The sequence below is a fragment of the Marmota monax genome, unplaced genomic scaffold, assembly GCF_021218885.2.
Source record: "Marmota monax isolate L192 unplaced genomic scaffold, Marmota_monax_Labrador192_F-V1.1 WCK01_AAM20220418_F8-fsc00051, whole genome shotgun sequence".
NCBI lineage: Eukaryota > Metazoa > Chordata > Mammalia > Rodentia > Sciuridae > Marmota > Marmota monax.
In genome coordinates, this window is record NW_026695202.1 from 16,529,858 (window position 1) to 16,544,851 (window position 14,994).

General features: G+C 48.1%; 1 protein-coding gene across 5 annotated transcripts in view; it reads left to right on the plus strand.

Moving 5' to 3' along the window:
- The window catches only part of Ppara (peroxisome proliferator activated receptor alpha), a 60,264-nt gene that overhangs the window by 11,888 nt on the left and 33,382 nt on the right, over positions 1-14,994 (plus strand). The window contains exon 1 of one of the 5 annotated variants that reach the window (XM_046429279.2): positions 12,278-12,539. The exons of the other annotated variants lie outside the window; for them this stretch is intronic. The gene's annotated coding sequence lies outside the window, so the exon portion shown is untranslated. Of the gene's footprint in view, positions 1-12,277; positions 12,540-14,994 lie in introns of those variants that run through there. 5 annotated transcript variants of the gene reach the window in all.

The following is a 14,994-nucleotide window of genomic DNA, read 5'->3' on the forward strand; positions in this document are numbered from 1 at the left end:
TCAGGGTTAGGGGGGGAAATTGAGTAGGTGGAGCGCAGGGCATTTTTAGGGCAGTGGGACGACTCTGTATATACTATAATGGTGATAACTGCTGTTCTATACATTTGCCAAAACCTGTGGAATGTACACCCACAAAGAATGAACAGTAATGAGAATTATGGACTTTAGCTAATAGTATATCAGCATTGGCTCACCAGTGGTAACAAATGTACCTCACCCATGCAAGATGTTGACAATAGGGAAACTATGGAGGGGGTGAAACTCTCTGCACTTGCTTCTTAATTTCTCTCTAAAGCTTAAACTACTATATAATAACAGTCTACTAATTAAAACTAAATTAAATATGTATATCAGATACCTAGAAATAAATTTTAAAATAGATGCAAGACTTCTACTCAGAATTCTGATTATATTATTGGGAGAAGTTAAATATAGCTCCAGTAAACAGAAGGATGTACCATGTTCATGGAAGGGACACTCAGTATTGGAAAGGAGTCAGTTAACTGTTAAGAAGAGCCTTGTTTGCTATGTAAGGATACTGACATCTGACACCAAGCATGCAAACGTGTCCTGACTGTGTTTAATGGGACAATGTAGACTCTACAGAGCTTGTTACAGACATTATAGACATTTTCAGTGACTAGGAGCCCCCATGTGCTCTCCTTTTAGGTGGTTTCAGGATGCACTTTAGGAACTTCATAGTAGAGAATCCCACATGGTTTGTAAATAGCTGGCTTCTGTTGGCTTGGTGTTCTTAACACTTTTAAGTTGTACTTATCCTTATTTCTTTAGAAAAGAGTTTGTCCTACGATCAACTCTGTTCCCCAAACACTGGCTGTATCCCCTGGGTAAGCTCCTGTCCAGAATATAGCACCAGTGTTCCACTAGCTCATTAAGTTTTTAGTGAACACCTACCTGTGTAGGGGACGAGGGGACAGAGGAGAGCTCTGCTCAAGGTACAGCCCAGTGCCTACGACCTGAGTTGTGGCGATGTAGAGGTGGATGTGGTCCTTCTCCCCAGGGGTCCAGGAGGCTCTCAAAGAAGAGATACTTGAGCTGTGCTCAAATGTGTGAGTGTGGGGTGGGGTATTTCAGGCGGAAAGAACGGGACGGAGGATGGAGGCTGGGGAACGTGAGGTGAGTCTGGAAAATGCTGAGTAGTTTATTTTGGTCAGAGTACAGGGTTTGCAGAGGGAAATAAAGAGAAGATGTGCTCACTTGGGATCAAACGTCATCAAATGTTTAGAGAGCTCCTTCCCTGTGCCAGGCTCCACTCTTAAGCACTAGGGATACATCAGTGAGCCCCATGCACAAAATCTCTGTTCTCATAGAGGAAGCCAGATCGTCTGCATGGTGGCTGAGTTTGTGACTTGATGTGTTAGAAGCTGCCAGGTGCAGCGGGAAGGGCAAGCACAGAGCAGATATGGGTGGGGTGAGGATCCCGGGGCTGGGCAGGTGGACCTCAGGGAGGAGGAAGGACTCGGGAGCAGGTGCTGCTGGGCCAGTGAGGAGCAGCAAGGAAGTGTGACTGGAGGAATGTCCGGGGTGGGAGGACATGAGGTCCCAAGAGAAGGTGGCATCAGGTCCCTGGAAGCCTGCTTTGCGCTCTGTGTATGAGCAGACCAGGGCTTCTGAGTGGGGCTGGGACAGCTCCAATTTAGCTGGTAAGAGGCTCCCTCTGGCGGGTCAGGGCCAAGGGCAGAGCTGTAGGTCACTTACAAGGCTAAAGGAGCTGACAAAGCCTGGAGAGTCAGCCCAGCAGCCAGGGGCTTGTTATGAGAAGGTGCTCCGCCACGGGGGCAGGGAGAACTTGACCTTAGACCTGAGTTACTGCCAGTACCATTAAAGCAGTTTCTACATTCTATTTTGAAAAGGGAGTGTGGCCCCTTTAAAAAAATGTGACCATGTGGCCTTGAGTGGTACCTGCCCCTGGTCTCTTTCCCTACCTGCAAACCCAGGACTTGGGAGGAGGCCGCTCAGTGAGTCCCTCAGCAGGGGTGGGGACAAGTCAGGGCTCTCCCTCAGGACCATGAACCCAGCAGGAACGGGGCCCTGCACCCTGAGGGAGATAGAGAGTGGGGAGAGGCTGTGGCTGGAGCTGGGTGGGAGCAGGTGACCCCTGAGCCAAGGTGCCCCTGAGGGACGGATGCTGGTCATTGAAAAGGGAAATAATCACTCAGAACAAATAGCAAACAAGAAAACCCGATCGCAAGTGACCGTAAACGGCAGCTCTGTGAAGACATAGAAGACCAAGCTTGCAGCAGGGCGTGTGGGGCCCAGTCTGCGGGCAGCCGTGCGGTCTGGACATTCCCGCTTGCCGGCAGGGAGGGGCGCAGGGTGGCTGCAGGAAGCCCCCACTTCCACAGTTTCCCAGCATGCTCTGGTATTTGGCCATAATCAGTGACCCTAGAAAGATCACTGTGCCTGGAGAATAGACCCTTAGCAGGTTCCCTGTTTCTCTTATTTTTATGCAGAACTTTGATTAATAGCAGAAAGTTCCATTTTTAAGAGTAGCTTGCTTCTGTCCCCTTGGTGTTCCCTGAATTGGACTGTCCCAGTTTCCTTAGGAAAGGGCTGGTCCTGCACTCAGCTGTGGAAGGAGGCCCCAGTGACTGGCATTTGCTAAATGTTCGGGTGACATCGAACAGCTTCCAGCGATGTCATCAGGGGGACGCCACCTTCTTTCTGCCCTCTCAGTTGGAGATGGCCAGAACAGTCACACTGTGGGTTTCTTGTATTTGCCACATGGGACACAAGGTGCCTCCGGCGACAGGTTCCCCGGATGTGGATTCTCATACCCACCTGCCACCGTGAGGGGCTCCTACTGGTCGGCATTAAAGCAGCTTCTGCCTCCTCCATTAAACAGGCAGAGAGCTGGAGACGGCGTCCTAAAAATGCCATCATCCCAGAAGACAAAGAGAAGCCATGGGAATGGGCCGGAGGGAGGGGAAATGGCAGCAAATGCACCTGGCCCCCAGCTGGACTCCAAACCGGGGGAAAAACACCCTTGGGGATGCTGTTGGGTTCACTTGCCAGACGTGAATTTGAATCCTAGATTTGAGGTCGGAGTCTCCCTGAGGGGACTGAAATCTGTGCGTGCTCTGGTGTGTAAGCTGGAGTTGGCAACCCACAGCTCCTGTGCAGGGTGGGACCACCGCTCACCCGCAGACCCCGTGTTCTCAGGTCCACTGTGGGAGCAGATGGTGAAATGGTGAGGTCAGAGCCAGGCGGGGTCTGCAGTGTCCTGCACTGTGGCTGGGACCCTGGGGTTGGACGGCCATGCTGTTGGGAGTATCCACAGCTCCTTCCCTTTACTATGAAGTCGCTGGCCAGGGCGGCACACCTAGGTGGCTTCTGCTTTGGGGCTATTATGATCAATTCGTGCCCCAGGGTTCTGTTTCAGTGGCTCTGATGAGATGTACCCTACATGACTACACAGCACAGATTTAAAACGTGCTGTTCCGTGTGTCTCAGGGGACGCGCAGTGCTGTGTTGATGTCACACAGTCTAGTTTCAGAAGATTTTTGTCAGCCCTGAAGGAAACCCTGAGCCATTTGTAATCCTATCCAGTGTCTCCAGCGCCCCCTGCTGCCAGCCCCAGGCAAGCTCGGATCCGCTTCCCATGTCCTCTGCCTCCTGGGGACACTTGGTGTAAATGCAGTCAGGCAGGAGGTCGGTGAGGGCCTTCCTCCACCGAGAGCCGAGTCTTTGGGCATGGCCTCCGTGGTTCATTGTTTATTGAAGAGGTCTTCCAGTCTGTCAACCATTTGTCAGCTGGTGGACGTTTGGCTCTGACCTTTGGCCTGTCGTGAACACCATTGCTGTGGCACAGGCACACGGGTCTGTGTGGATGTATGTCTACACTTCTCCTGGAATGGAACTGCTGGGATAACTGTGTTTGTTTGATCACCTCCAAATCGTCTTCCAAGAGGCTGCTCTTTCACTCACATGGGCCGTGTGCGGGGCCTGACCCGCACCCCTTCACTGACCCTTGTTTTATTTGTTCTTGTTGTTGGCACCAGGGATTGAACCCACTGGTGCTTTACCATTGAGCCACATCCCCAGCCTTTTAAAAATAAACATCTTTTTTAGAGGCAGGGTCTTGCTGATGTCCGAGCTGTGTTTTCCTCTCTCGTTCAGCTCTTGGCTGGCATGTAGGTCCTCACTGAAGTGAGTGTCCGTTTCACTGGGGTGACTGCCTGGGAGTGCAGTGGCCAGCCGACTGCCCTGTCCGTTTTCTGAGAGGCTGCCTCACTGGCGTCCGCAGGGTCTGTCCTGTTCCACGTTCCTTCCTGCCAGCACTCAGATGAGCAGGTGGAAGGTTCTGACGTCACTTAGCCCTGCGCTGTACTGTCTCTTAGACCTTCTGCAGGCTTGCTGACTTACTGCCGGGTGACCGTTAGATGTCAGAGGGAACTGTCAGGGCCCAGTTAGGGTCATCAGGTTCGCCTGCTGTACGGTCCACTTATATTGGCTAGTCCCTTGAGTTCTGTACTTTAGAGAATAATCTCTTCAATAGCCTGCTGGTGTTCTTCCTTCCTATTTTGTTGGTCTTTCAGTGATTCTAACATTAATGTCAGAACTATAAAAACGATTTTACGTGAAGACTTGATAGTATGAGATCCTCCAAGATTCAAAATGAACAGGTTTGGGATGAATCCCAAGGCTGAGTTAAAAGAGGGATTTGAGTATTTGTGAGGAGAACAGGGTCCATCACACCCTTGGGTCTATATACGAGGACTTGTGTCAGGCTCTCAGGTACATGCCCAAAGAGCTGTTTGAGAATCTCAAGCCAGGTGTGTTGGCACATGCCTATAATCCATCACCTGGGGAGGTTGAGGCAAGAGGATGGCAAGGCGGAGGCCAGCCTCAGTGATTTAGCATGACCCTGTCTCAAAAGAAATCTAAAGGGCTAGAGGTGTAGTTCAGTGGCTAGTGGCCCTCAGTTCAATACCCAGAATGCCCCAAACTCAGGTGTATGCCCAAGAAGGTTTATTAGGATCTTTAAGGAGTGAATAAATTATTAAAATATAAATTAATAGCTAATTTGCCTTGCAAATCTGAACCATATTAAAGGAGATTATAAGATACTCCTGTTTAACACAAGGGAACATGGATGTTTAGAGATTGAGAGATCCTGGTTGTGACCTGGTAAGCTGCCTCTCCTCTATGTGTGAGGATGTTGGGTTCTGCCAGACGTGGTGGTGCACGCCTCAACCCCAGCTCCTCGGGAGGCTGAGGCAGGAGGATCACAAAGCTCAAGACCAGCCTGGGCAGCTGAGTAACTCTCTGTCTCAAGATAAAAATGGGCTGGGGATGTGCTGGAGCACTTGGCTGGCATGTGTGGCACCCTCCATTCAATCCCTGGCACTGAGGGCGGGGGAAACTGGCTCCTTCATTCAAGGTGGAAGAAACCAAGAATCAAGACTCCAGACAATCAGGGAGCAGTCCCTTCCAGGATGCTGGGCATCAGCAGTGAGGGCACCAACAGCTGGGAGAGAGTAGAGGGTCCCGGCTGCAGCGCAGGGAGGAGCCACCCAGGCAAAGCTTGGCAGAGTCCCTTTTGAGGAGATAAAGCTGGGAGCCAGAAGGGACCAACTTGTCTAGAGTGTCCCTGTCAAAGTTCAAGAGGAGAAAGCTGTGCAGCAAGGGATCCAAAGAGCTGCCAGGGGACTTTTGGATGCATGTGAACAGAAGTGCTTGAGGCCAGGAAAAGAACCATCTGAGAGGGTCAGAGGGAACGGTGCCCAGCCCTCGCTCTGGGCCAGGAACAGTGCCTGGTGCTCACACAGTTCCACCCACCAGCCCCGAAGCCCTTGCACTTCAGCGGGAATCAGAGCCCTGAGAAGATCCTGCCCCGGCAGGGGGATGATCACACTGGAACACACAACCATGGTCCTGCCTAATGCATCTCAAAAGTAAGGCACAAGAGGATCAGAAGTTTTCCAAGCAATTTCACTGCATCTCTTAACCAAGCTCAAGAATATTTATAGGAATACAAAGCTATCCAGCTCTGAACAAGGTAAAATGAGAATACCTGGTGTCAATCAAAGATCGCTAGACATATAAAGGAGCAGGAACGGAGGATCCATCATGAGAAAGAAAGTCCGTGAATTGAAATGACCCAGAATGAAGTGTTAGGTTTAGCAGACAAGTACATCACAGTAGCTATGATTGCATCTCACAGGCTCCCAAGGCTAAGTGGAGACATGGAAGATATAACAGAAAATGCAAATCAGAATCCACAATGAAATGAAAACTGCAGTGTCCAAGATCAAAATACACTGCAGAGGACTAATGGCAGATTAGGCATTGCAGAAGAAAAACAGTGAACTTGAGGCATAGGAATAAGAACTATTTAAAATGAACTGCAGAGAGAAAAAATAATTTTTAAAAAAGAGAACATTATCAGTTAACTGTGGAATAGCTTTAAGCAACTTAATATATGTATAATTGAAGACCCCGGGGGAAAAAAGAAGAGTGATACAAAAAAACTTGGAAGAAATAGTGGGGTCAACTCATTAGAAAGATTTAACAGTCATCAGAGTCTATGCATCTAATAGCAGAGCTTTAACTAGCAGAGCTAGAACTGCAAGGAGAACTGGGCCAACACACAAGTATACTCAGATTCATAGAAAAACACAGATCAGCCTATAAAATAACATTATCAACCAACTTGATCTCATTGACAACAATAGCAGGATATACATTATTTTTTCATTGCATACAGAAAATTTATCAATATAGACCATAATCTGAGTTGTAAAATAGGTCTCAATAAATTTAGAAAGTGATGTGTTACCTATATCCCCAAAATGAACTCAATCCCTACCTCACACCAGATAACAAATATTAACTACAAATAGATCATAGATCTAAATGTAAAATCTAAAAGTATAGAACTTCTAGAAGAAAATAGGAGAAAATCTTCGTGACCCAGGGTTAGCAAAGACGTCACAGATATGGCAGCAATAACCCCACTCATAAAAGACAAAAATAGTAAGTTGGACTTTATTAAAAGGAAAATTTGCTCTTCAAAAGATAATTTTAGGAAAATAAAAAGTAACAGATTGGGACTAAGTCCATGGAATATGTACTCGATAAAGGAATTATAACCAGAATACAGAAAGAACTATCAAACTCATCTGAAAGAAAATAAATGACCCGGCTTTAAAAACTGGCCAAAGATTTGAACAGATCTGTCACCAGAGGAGACAGAATTCCCAGCCTGACTCTCCTCAGAGCAGTGCAATTTTAAAAGCTTGCTTATACCGATAAAAGTAGATAGTATTATGTTAATGAAAGCTTGCTTATGTAAATGGAAAGAGTTTAAAGCTGGCTTATCTAAAAGGCAAACTAATCTGTAGTGACAACAGACCAGAGGGGTGGACATGGAGGGACAAGAGGGGACCGTTCTTGATTGCGATGGTGGTTTCTGGATGTAAACTTATGTCAAAACTTACCAATTTGTACTCTTTTAAATATGCACAAACTTTATATGCCAGTTATATGCCAATTAATGAGGGAGTGGCAGGAACTGGGGGTTGAATCTAGGATCTCACACATGCTAGGCAAGCTGTCTACCACTGAGCTGCATGTTTAGCCCTTTTAATTTTTTAAAATCTTACTTTGAGACAGGACTTAGTTAAGTTGATGACATTGGCCTTGAACTTGTGATCCTCCTGCCTCAGCTTCCTGAGTAGCTGGGATTACAGGCATGCAGCACTGTACCTGACTGAATCATTTCTTAAATCAATCAAAAATTAATTAAAATTGATTGATTTTTTTTAAAATTAAAAAATGATTGACTCCTGGCAGACACCGGAACACTGGCCTTGGCCCTGAGGGCTTCATCTGAGGATCCAGACACCGGTGGCCCTGCGTGATGACACAATCAGCTGAGTGAGTCAGCAGATCTCCACTACCAAGAGCTCAGGGGTCTTCACCTTCATTTCCTCCTTAGCTCAAACTTCCAGCCTTTGCTTTACAGCAAATTAGAATGATACTGTAGGTTTTTCTCATCTCTAAATTTTACTGTAGGCTCTAAACGACAGTCATTGACACAGTGAAGCATCTGCTCTGAGTGCAGATGGGGGAAGGAAGCACATCCTCTGGATGGAGAAGCTGGCCCATCAGGTCTGGACCACTGGACATGGGGTGTGCAAGCTAAGAGGCCATCAGCAGGGAATCATCCCGAGGCCCAGAGTGCTGAGAGCCACAGCCAAGTCTTTGGAATGACGCATGGCATTTTTGCCAGAAGGGAATGGTTGAGAGGTGATGCCAGCGAGCCATTGAGATGATGATGGTTATGTTAAGCTGTGTATTCAATTGTATATTAGACCCCTTCTGTCCGCCTCAGGCGCCAGCTACTTTGTTGTGTGGTGTTCCTGGAAGAGCCACGTGGGTGGTGTTCACGGGAGTTCGGAAAGAAAGTTTGTTCCTGCTTGAGTGGCTCCTGATTTGTGCCCAGCCAGACTGCGGCATTTGGTGGCCCATGTGGGGGAACGCCTGAGGGTAAGTGATAAGGTAAACTGCTCGCTCCTGAGGGCAGGGCGAGAGGCTGGGTAACCATTTAAAGATTCTTCTTTCCTTTTGTTTCGCTTTTGTTGTAAGTTGCCAGTCCCTGGAGATGGGTGGGACGGAAGAAAAACCGCTCACATCTGAGGAAAAACTATTTGCGTCTGAGGAACAGATAGGGAGAAAGGACGGATGGACATTTCAGGAGGATAGAAAGGCTGATAGAATGAATTTTTGTTCTATTTTTGTTTCATTTTGTCTCGGTTTTGTTTTGCATTATCTTAGTGAGGGGTATCTTTGTAACGGAAATATGGAATTAAAAATTAATAAGAACCAAACCGAAAGGGCGTTAAGTAAAGTGCTAGAGGAAGGAGGCATCTCAGTAAAATCAAGAACAGTTAGGGCATACATTAAGACGATACAAAGGTGTAGCCCATGGTTCATTAAAGAGGGGTGGTTAAATATATCACAATGGAACCATCATGGTGAAGATTTTAAAAAGATAGAAAAGGAAAGCCCAGGAACTCTGTCAGTTGGCACGTTACCATTATGGACATTGGTACAATCTTGTTTGCCTAGTCTAGGAGAAGACATTTTAAATGAAGTAAAAGAGGAAGCCTCTCGAGTTAGTCAGACAGGGAAAAAAAGTTTAGAGAAGGAGGGGCTATCCAGAGAGAAGTTACAACGGGAGGTTGCTACTAACACCTTTCTATCACCAGAGGGTGTAAGTGTCCAACCAACAGCTCCACCTATGGAGACAACATATGCTGAGTGGCCCTCAACCCCTGTAGTTGATAGATGGGATCCTGAGACAGGACCTCAAAGATTAGCATGTCCCGTATTTGAGGTGGCAGGACGGCAGTGAAATCACCATGGTTTAGATTTCAAAACAGTGAAGCAGCTAAAAGAGGCTGTAACAACCTATAGTCCTCAAGCACCCTTCACTGTAAGCTTGGTCGAATCCATTTCCAACTTGAATATGACGCCAGCAGATTGGACTAGTATGTGTAAAGCTGTGCTAAATGGAGGACAATACCTGTTATGGAAGGTTGCCAATGAGGAATTTTGCACAGAGACAGCTAGGCGAAATGCAGCAGCTGGTTATCCTCAGAGAAATCTAGATATGTTGTTAGGAAAGGGACCTTATGAGGATCAGCAGCAACAAATTGCATATGATCCTGCTATATACTCACAAATTGCTGCAGATGTAGTTAGGGCATGGAAGACTTTACAAGGACATGGAGATTTACAAGGTCAATTATCTAAGGTAATACAAGGAGCTAATGAACCTTACGCTGAATTTGTAGATAGGCTTATTCAAAAGCTACCAGAGTTTTTGGGGATACAGAGCAAGCAATGCCATTAATTAAACAGCTAGCCTTTGAACAAGCAAATCATTGGTGCAAGGAGGTCATTAGACCATGGAAACATGAAGATTTAAACACATATATTAAATTATGTAGAGACATTAATGAACAAGGGCAAGTCTTGGCAGCTGCAGTACAACAGGCTATAGATGCCAGGCCAAAAACATGCTATAATTGTGAACAAACAGGACATTTTAAAAGGAGTTGCCCCATAGGAGGCCCCATAGGAGGAGGGTGTAACAAAACTAGGTATCAAAGGGATAGAATACCGGGTATTTGCCCACAATGCCATAGATGGAGACATTGGGCTAATGAATGCCGTTCTCAAACCACCATAGAGGGTACTCCGTTATCAAAAAACGGACAAGGACCAGGTGTTTACCCACGATATCATGGAGAAAGGCATCGGGCTCCATTGCCAAAAAATGGACTGGGGGGCCCAATGCTCCGGGGCCCACGACCACAAATATACGGGGCACTGGAGGAACCCAGCAACACCATTAGGGTAGTGCCCAGGACACATTATCCATTAGATCCCTCATCAGACAAACCAGAGGGAGCGCAGGGTTGGACATCTGCGCCTCCGCCAGAGCAGTACTAACTCCAGAGATGGGAGTTCAAGTCATTCCCACAGGAGTAAAAGGACCTCTTCCCCAGGAACAGTAGGCTTATTGTTAGGATGCAGTTCTTCTACTCTAAAAGGACTTATGATAAGTCCTGGGGTAATTGATCCCGATTATGAAGGTGAAATAAAAATTATAGCCAGTTCTCCAAAGGGTATATCAGTAATTTCACCAGGAGATAGAATAGCACAGTTACTAATAATACCAGCCTGCATGATAAATTTTCCAGCTGTACTATATAAAGAGGTTCCAGGGGATTAGGCTCCACAGGTGTAGATTGGGCTATGCTGTCTTTAAATTTAGACTCTCGCCCAATGCTAAAACTAAATATTCAAGGACATGAACTTAATGGGCTACTGGATACAGGTGCAGACCTTAGCATCATCTCTCGTCAAGAATGGCCGAAACATTGGCCGTTACAACAAGCCACTCAAACGCTTCGAGGCCTAGGAGTGGCAACTAATCCCCATAGAAGTGCGATGGTATTAGATTGGAAGGATCCTAAAGGATGTGAAGGAACTATACAGCCATATGTATCTTCCTATAAATTTATGGGGACAAGATGTCCTAGATCAATTAGGTTTGACGTTAACAAATAACATCAATCCTAATGCACCCACTACTAGGGCTAGACAAGGTTTTAGGGAAGGAAAAAGATTAGGAGAACAAGAACAAGGTATAGCAGCACCAATACAAATAGATCAAGGAATAAATAGACATGGATTGGGTTTTCAGAAGGGGTCACTGAGACAATAAAAATTACTTGGAAATCAGAAAGACCAGTATGGGTTCCTCAGTGGCCCCTGACTAAAGAAAAGATACAAGCAGCCCATGACCTGGTCAAACAACAATTAGCGGAGGGACATATACAACCTTCCATATCTCCCCATAATACTCCCATTTTTGTCATCAAAAAGAAATCTGGTAAATGGAGATTATTGCAAGATTTAAGAGCCACTAATAATGAGACGGTTATTATGGGACCTGCTCAATTGGGGATTCCCCAATTATCTGCTTTGCCAAAAACCTGGTATGTTTTAGCTATAGATATTAAAGATTGTTTTTTTTCAATTCCAATTCATCCTGAGGATAGTCCACGTTTTGCTTTTACTATCCCTGCACTGAATCATGAAGGTCCTGATCAGAGATATGAATGGAAAGTACTCCCTCAAGGGATGGCTAACAGCCCAACTATGTGTCAAATTTATGTTAACAAAGCAATCCAGCCACTTAGAAATCAAAATCCTGAACTACAAATATTTCACTATGTGGATGATGTATTGTTAGCACACAAAGATAAAAACACATTGCTAGAATGTTATGCCACACTTACAAACTTATTAAAAAATTATAATCTAGAGATAGCAATAGATAAAGTACAATTAGATTTTCCAATTAATTATTTAGGAGTTCTATTATCCTCAACCATGGTCCATCCACCAAAAATTCAAATACGAGTAGATCAACTCAAATCACTTAACGACTTTCAAAAGTTATTAGGAGACATAAATTGGATAAGGTCTTATCTAGGCATACCAACAGGAGAGTTGGGACCTTTATTTGATATCCTAAAAGGTCCATCAGATCCAAATTCACCCCGCATGTTAACGCCTGAAGCAAGAAAGGCATTAAAAATCAGAGGTGGAGGCCCGGGTTCACCATGCCCTGCAGTTCGGAGCTCCTGGGCATGTTATTGTGACCTCTCTGTACTTTGGTTCCCTTATCTGTAAAGTAAACAGGGAAACTGTGCCTCCCGTGTGGCCGCGCGGGGATGAGTTAGTGGACATCGGTGCTTGCCACCGTGGACAGCAGGTGTCGGCCACCACCACCATCATCAGTGTGTGTCTTCAGCATGTGTATGGCATGGTGTCTGAAAGGTGGCTGGAGTTGGGCTGCGGCACCTGGAACACTGTAAAGACGCAGGCACAGGAGACGCAGGCAGCTTTGAGCCCCACTCAATACAGTGTCCAGAAGAGGCACCGTGAGTCACCTGGCCCTGTAAACCCCCTTCACCAGCATTCCCCCAAGGGAGGTAAGTGCCAGGCATCCCAGAGGGTCCCAGAGCTGGGCGAAACGCAGCTGCAGCACTGCGCACAGGGCCTCAGGCTACCCGGTGAGGACAGTCTCTGTCCTGAACATTTGGAGGCCGCGGCTGGTTGGTTTGGGCTCGGCGTGTTGCTCCTGAGACCCCGAATGCTTTCTGGTGCTAGTCCTTTCCACATGGTGTTTTCCCCTCTGAAACCTTGAAGACTGCACTTTGGCCCCCGTGCATCCTAAACTCCCCAGTGACTGGACTTGCTTGTGTCTGTGTCAGACGCTGGCACCTGGAGATCCCTGGCGCCCTCGTTCCCTGGTCACACTGTCCTGTGCTCTGCCTTCTCCGCTCGGCTCTCTGCAGCTCCTGCCTGTGGCTGCTTCCTCTCAGTGGCCTGGTCCTCTCACTTCTTGCATTTTCCATCTGTCTTTTTATTACTTTCAGGGAGGTTGTGGACGCGATCCCCCCGCGTTAGGTTTGTGATCGTGTTTTTTTGTCCAGGAGAGGCCTTCCTTCTCAATCCCTTCGCAGCGTGCGCTCTTTGGTCCTGAGGCGGCGTCTCTGCCCTGCTCCTGTCGGGAGCACGCTCGCTGGTGCTTGCCACTTCCTGTGACTTTATGAACAGTGAGCAGTGGTCTGCCGGGGGTCCCCTTGTTGTGGAACTTTGTGGTTCTGATCTTTCAGTGCTGCACGTTCAGAACTCATCTGTCCTGGCAAAAGACGATCCCACCGGCTTGATCTCAGAACCGAAGGAGGAAGGTTTTAAGGTGGACCATCCCTGTCAACTTCTGGAAACCACGAATCCAGAGCTCCCTTTAGAGTGTAGGACTGCCGCCGAAGTCATGGCCTTTCCGTGTGGTTGGCTCCTCTTGGTCCTGAGGAAATCTGAGCTTCCAGGGGGCTGCCTGAGAAGCCGGCCGGGGAGGATTGACGGTGGTCTTGGGCTCGCAGGCTGATGCCGTCGGTGAACTTGCGTTGGAAGCTGTGTACGGCACAGCAGTAAGGCCTGGCTCTGCCTGTGCAGTGGCAGTCTGGGCAGGGGTAGAGCAGGGTTAAAGGACGGAGGTGTGGGGGTGGGCCCGTGAGGAGGGAGGCAGGGGCAGGCCTTGCACCCCGATCCACAGGGGTGGCGCTGAGCTTCCAGGTCCTAGCGTGCCTTCCTTGAGGTGGGCTTGCCTCCTCAGTAGCTGCTGCTGAGAACCTTGGGGACGAAGGCCATCTGGCCACTTACTCCTCAGCAGAGAGGCCACCAGGCCAGGCATGCGTTCCTTGGGTGCCTTAGACAATAGTTTCAAGCTGAGCTCGTTCATCCCCACCCACAGCAGACGGTGCTGTGCTCTTTGTATTCTGGAGGTCACCTCAGTTACCCAAGCCAGAGCCCGCCGTCCAGGCCCCATCCCCAGTCCCTGGTGCGGCCAGCTCCTCACTGCCAGCTGCTTCCTCAAGACATCCTAGGCCACATGTGCAGCTCAGCTGTTCCCTCCTCCAGGGAACAGTGCCTTTGCCCTGTTCCCGTTGGGTTTTCCTGCTGAACCTCCGCCTTGTCGGCTCCACCTTGGGCATCCCTTCTCTGGACACTCCACCACCCTCCAGGACTCCCCACGTGCCACACCGTATTTGCAAATATTTGCTGACTTGTGTCTCTTTCTTATTAGTTGGGCATGTTTCTTGCCTCTCTGAACCTCTGTCTCTTTCTCCTGATAACGGGACCAAAATACCCACCCACCCAGCTCCCGTATCAGGAAAATTAAAGAAAAATACATGCAACTTTATTGAGGGCATGCTCAGAACACTCTGCTTTTCTCCACGTCCCTGCTTCCTGCTCTGTTGCCACACGCCTCCTGCCCCAGGCCCTGGGGCCACAGCCCTCTCAGGGCTGAGACTGCCTGTCTTTGGCCTCCAGTGACAAGCACAGCCAAAGGCTGCGGTGTGCACACACATGGTCCACGGAGTTCATGAAGCATGGTCTCCCCTCCCAAAGGGGACCATCAGTTTAATTTTGAAAAGGAAGGGCTCAGTCTCATGACGGTCCCCTGCTGGGTACCTGAGATGTTTCTGTCAGACGCCAGGGGACCTTCCTTGATCTGCAGTGTCATCGTGAACTGGCTCAGCACATTCAGGTGTGTCCCGGGAGGCCACCGATCCTTGGCTGCCAACTGCCGCAGCCTCCCCTCTGTCACTGCACTTGTGTCTGTGCAGGGTGGAGCCTCAGAGTGGCAGTGCAGATGTCCCTGCAGTCACTTCCCGTCCTGGGACAGGCTCACGGCTCACCCAACCTCCATCGCACAGGCACAGACGTGCCCAGACGTGCCACTTTTCTCTGGTTGTTTTGACCCCACCATCCACAGGGTGAGATGACATCGACAAACAAGAGCCCGCAGCTTTCAGCAAGCTGGGGGGCAGGGCTGGGACTGAAACGGCAGTGACAACGCCATCACAGGGTGGGTGTCTT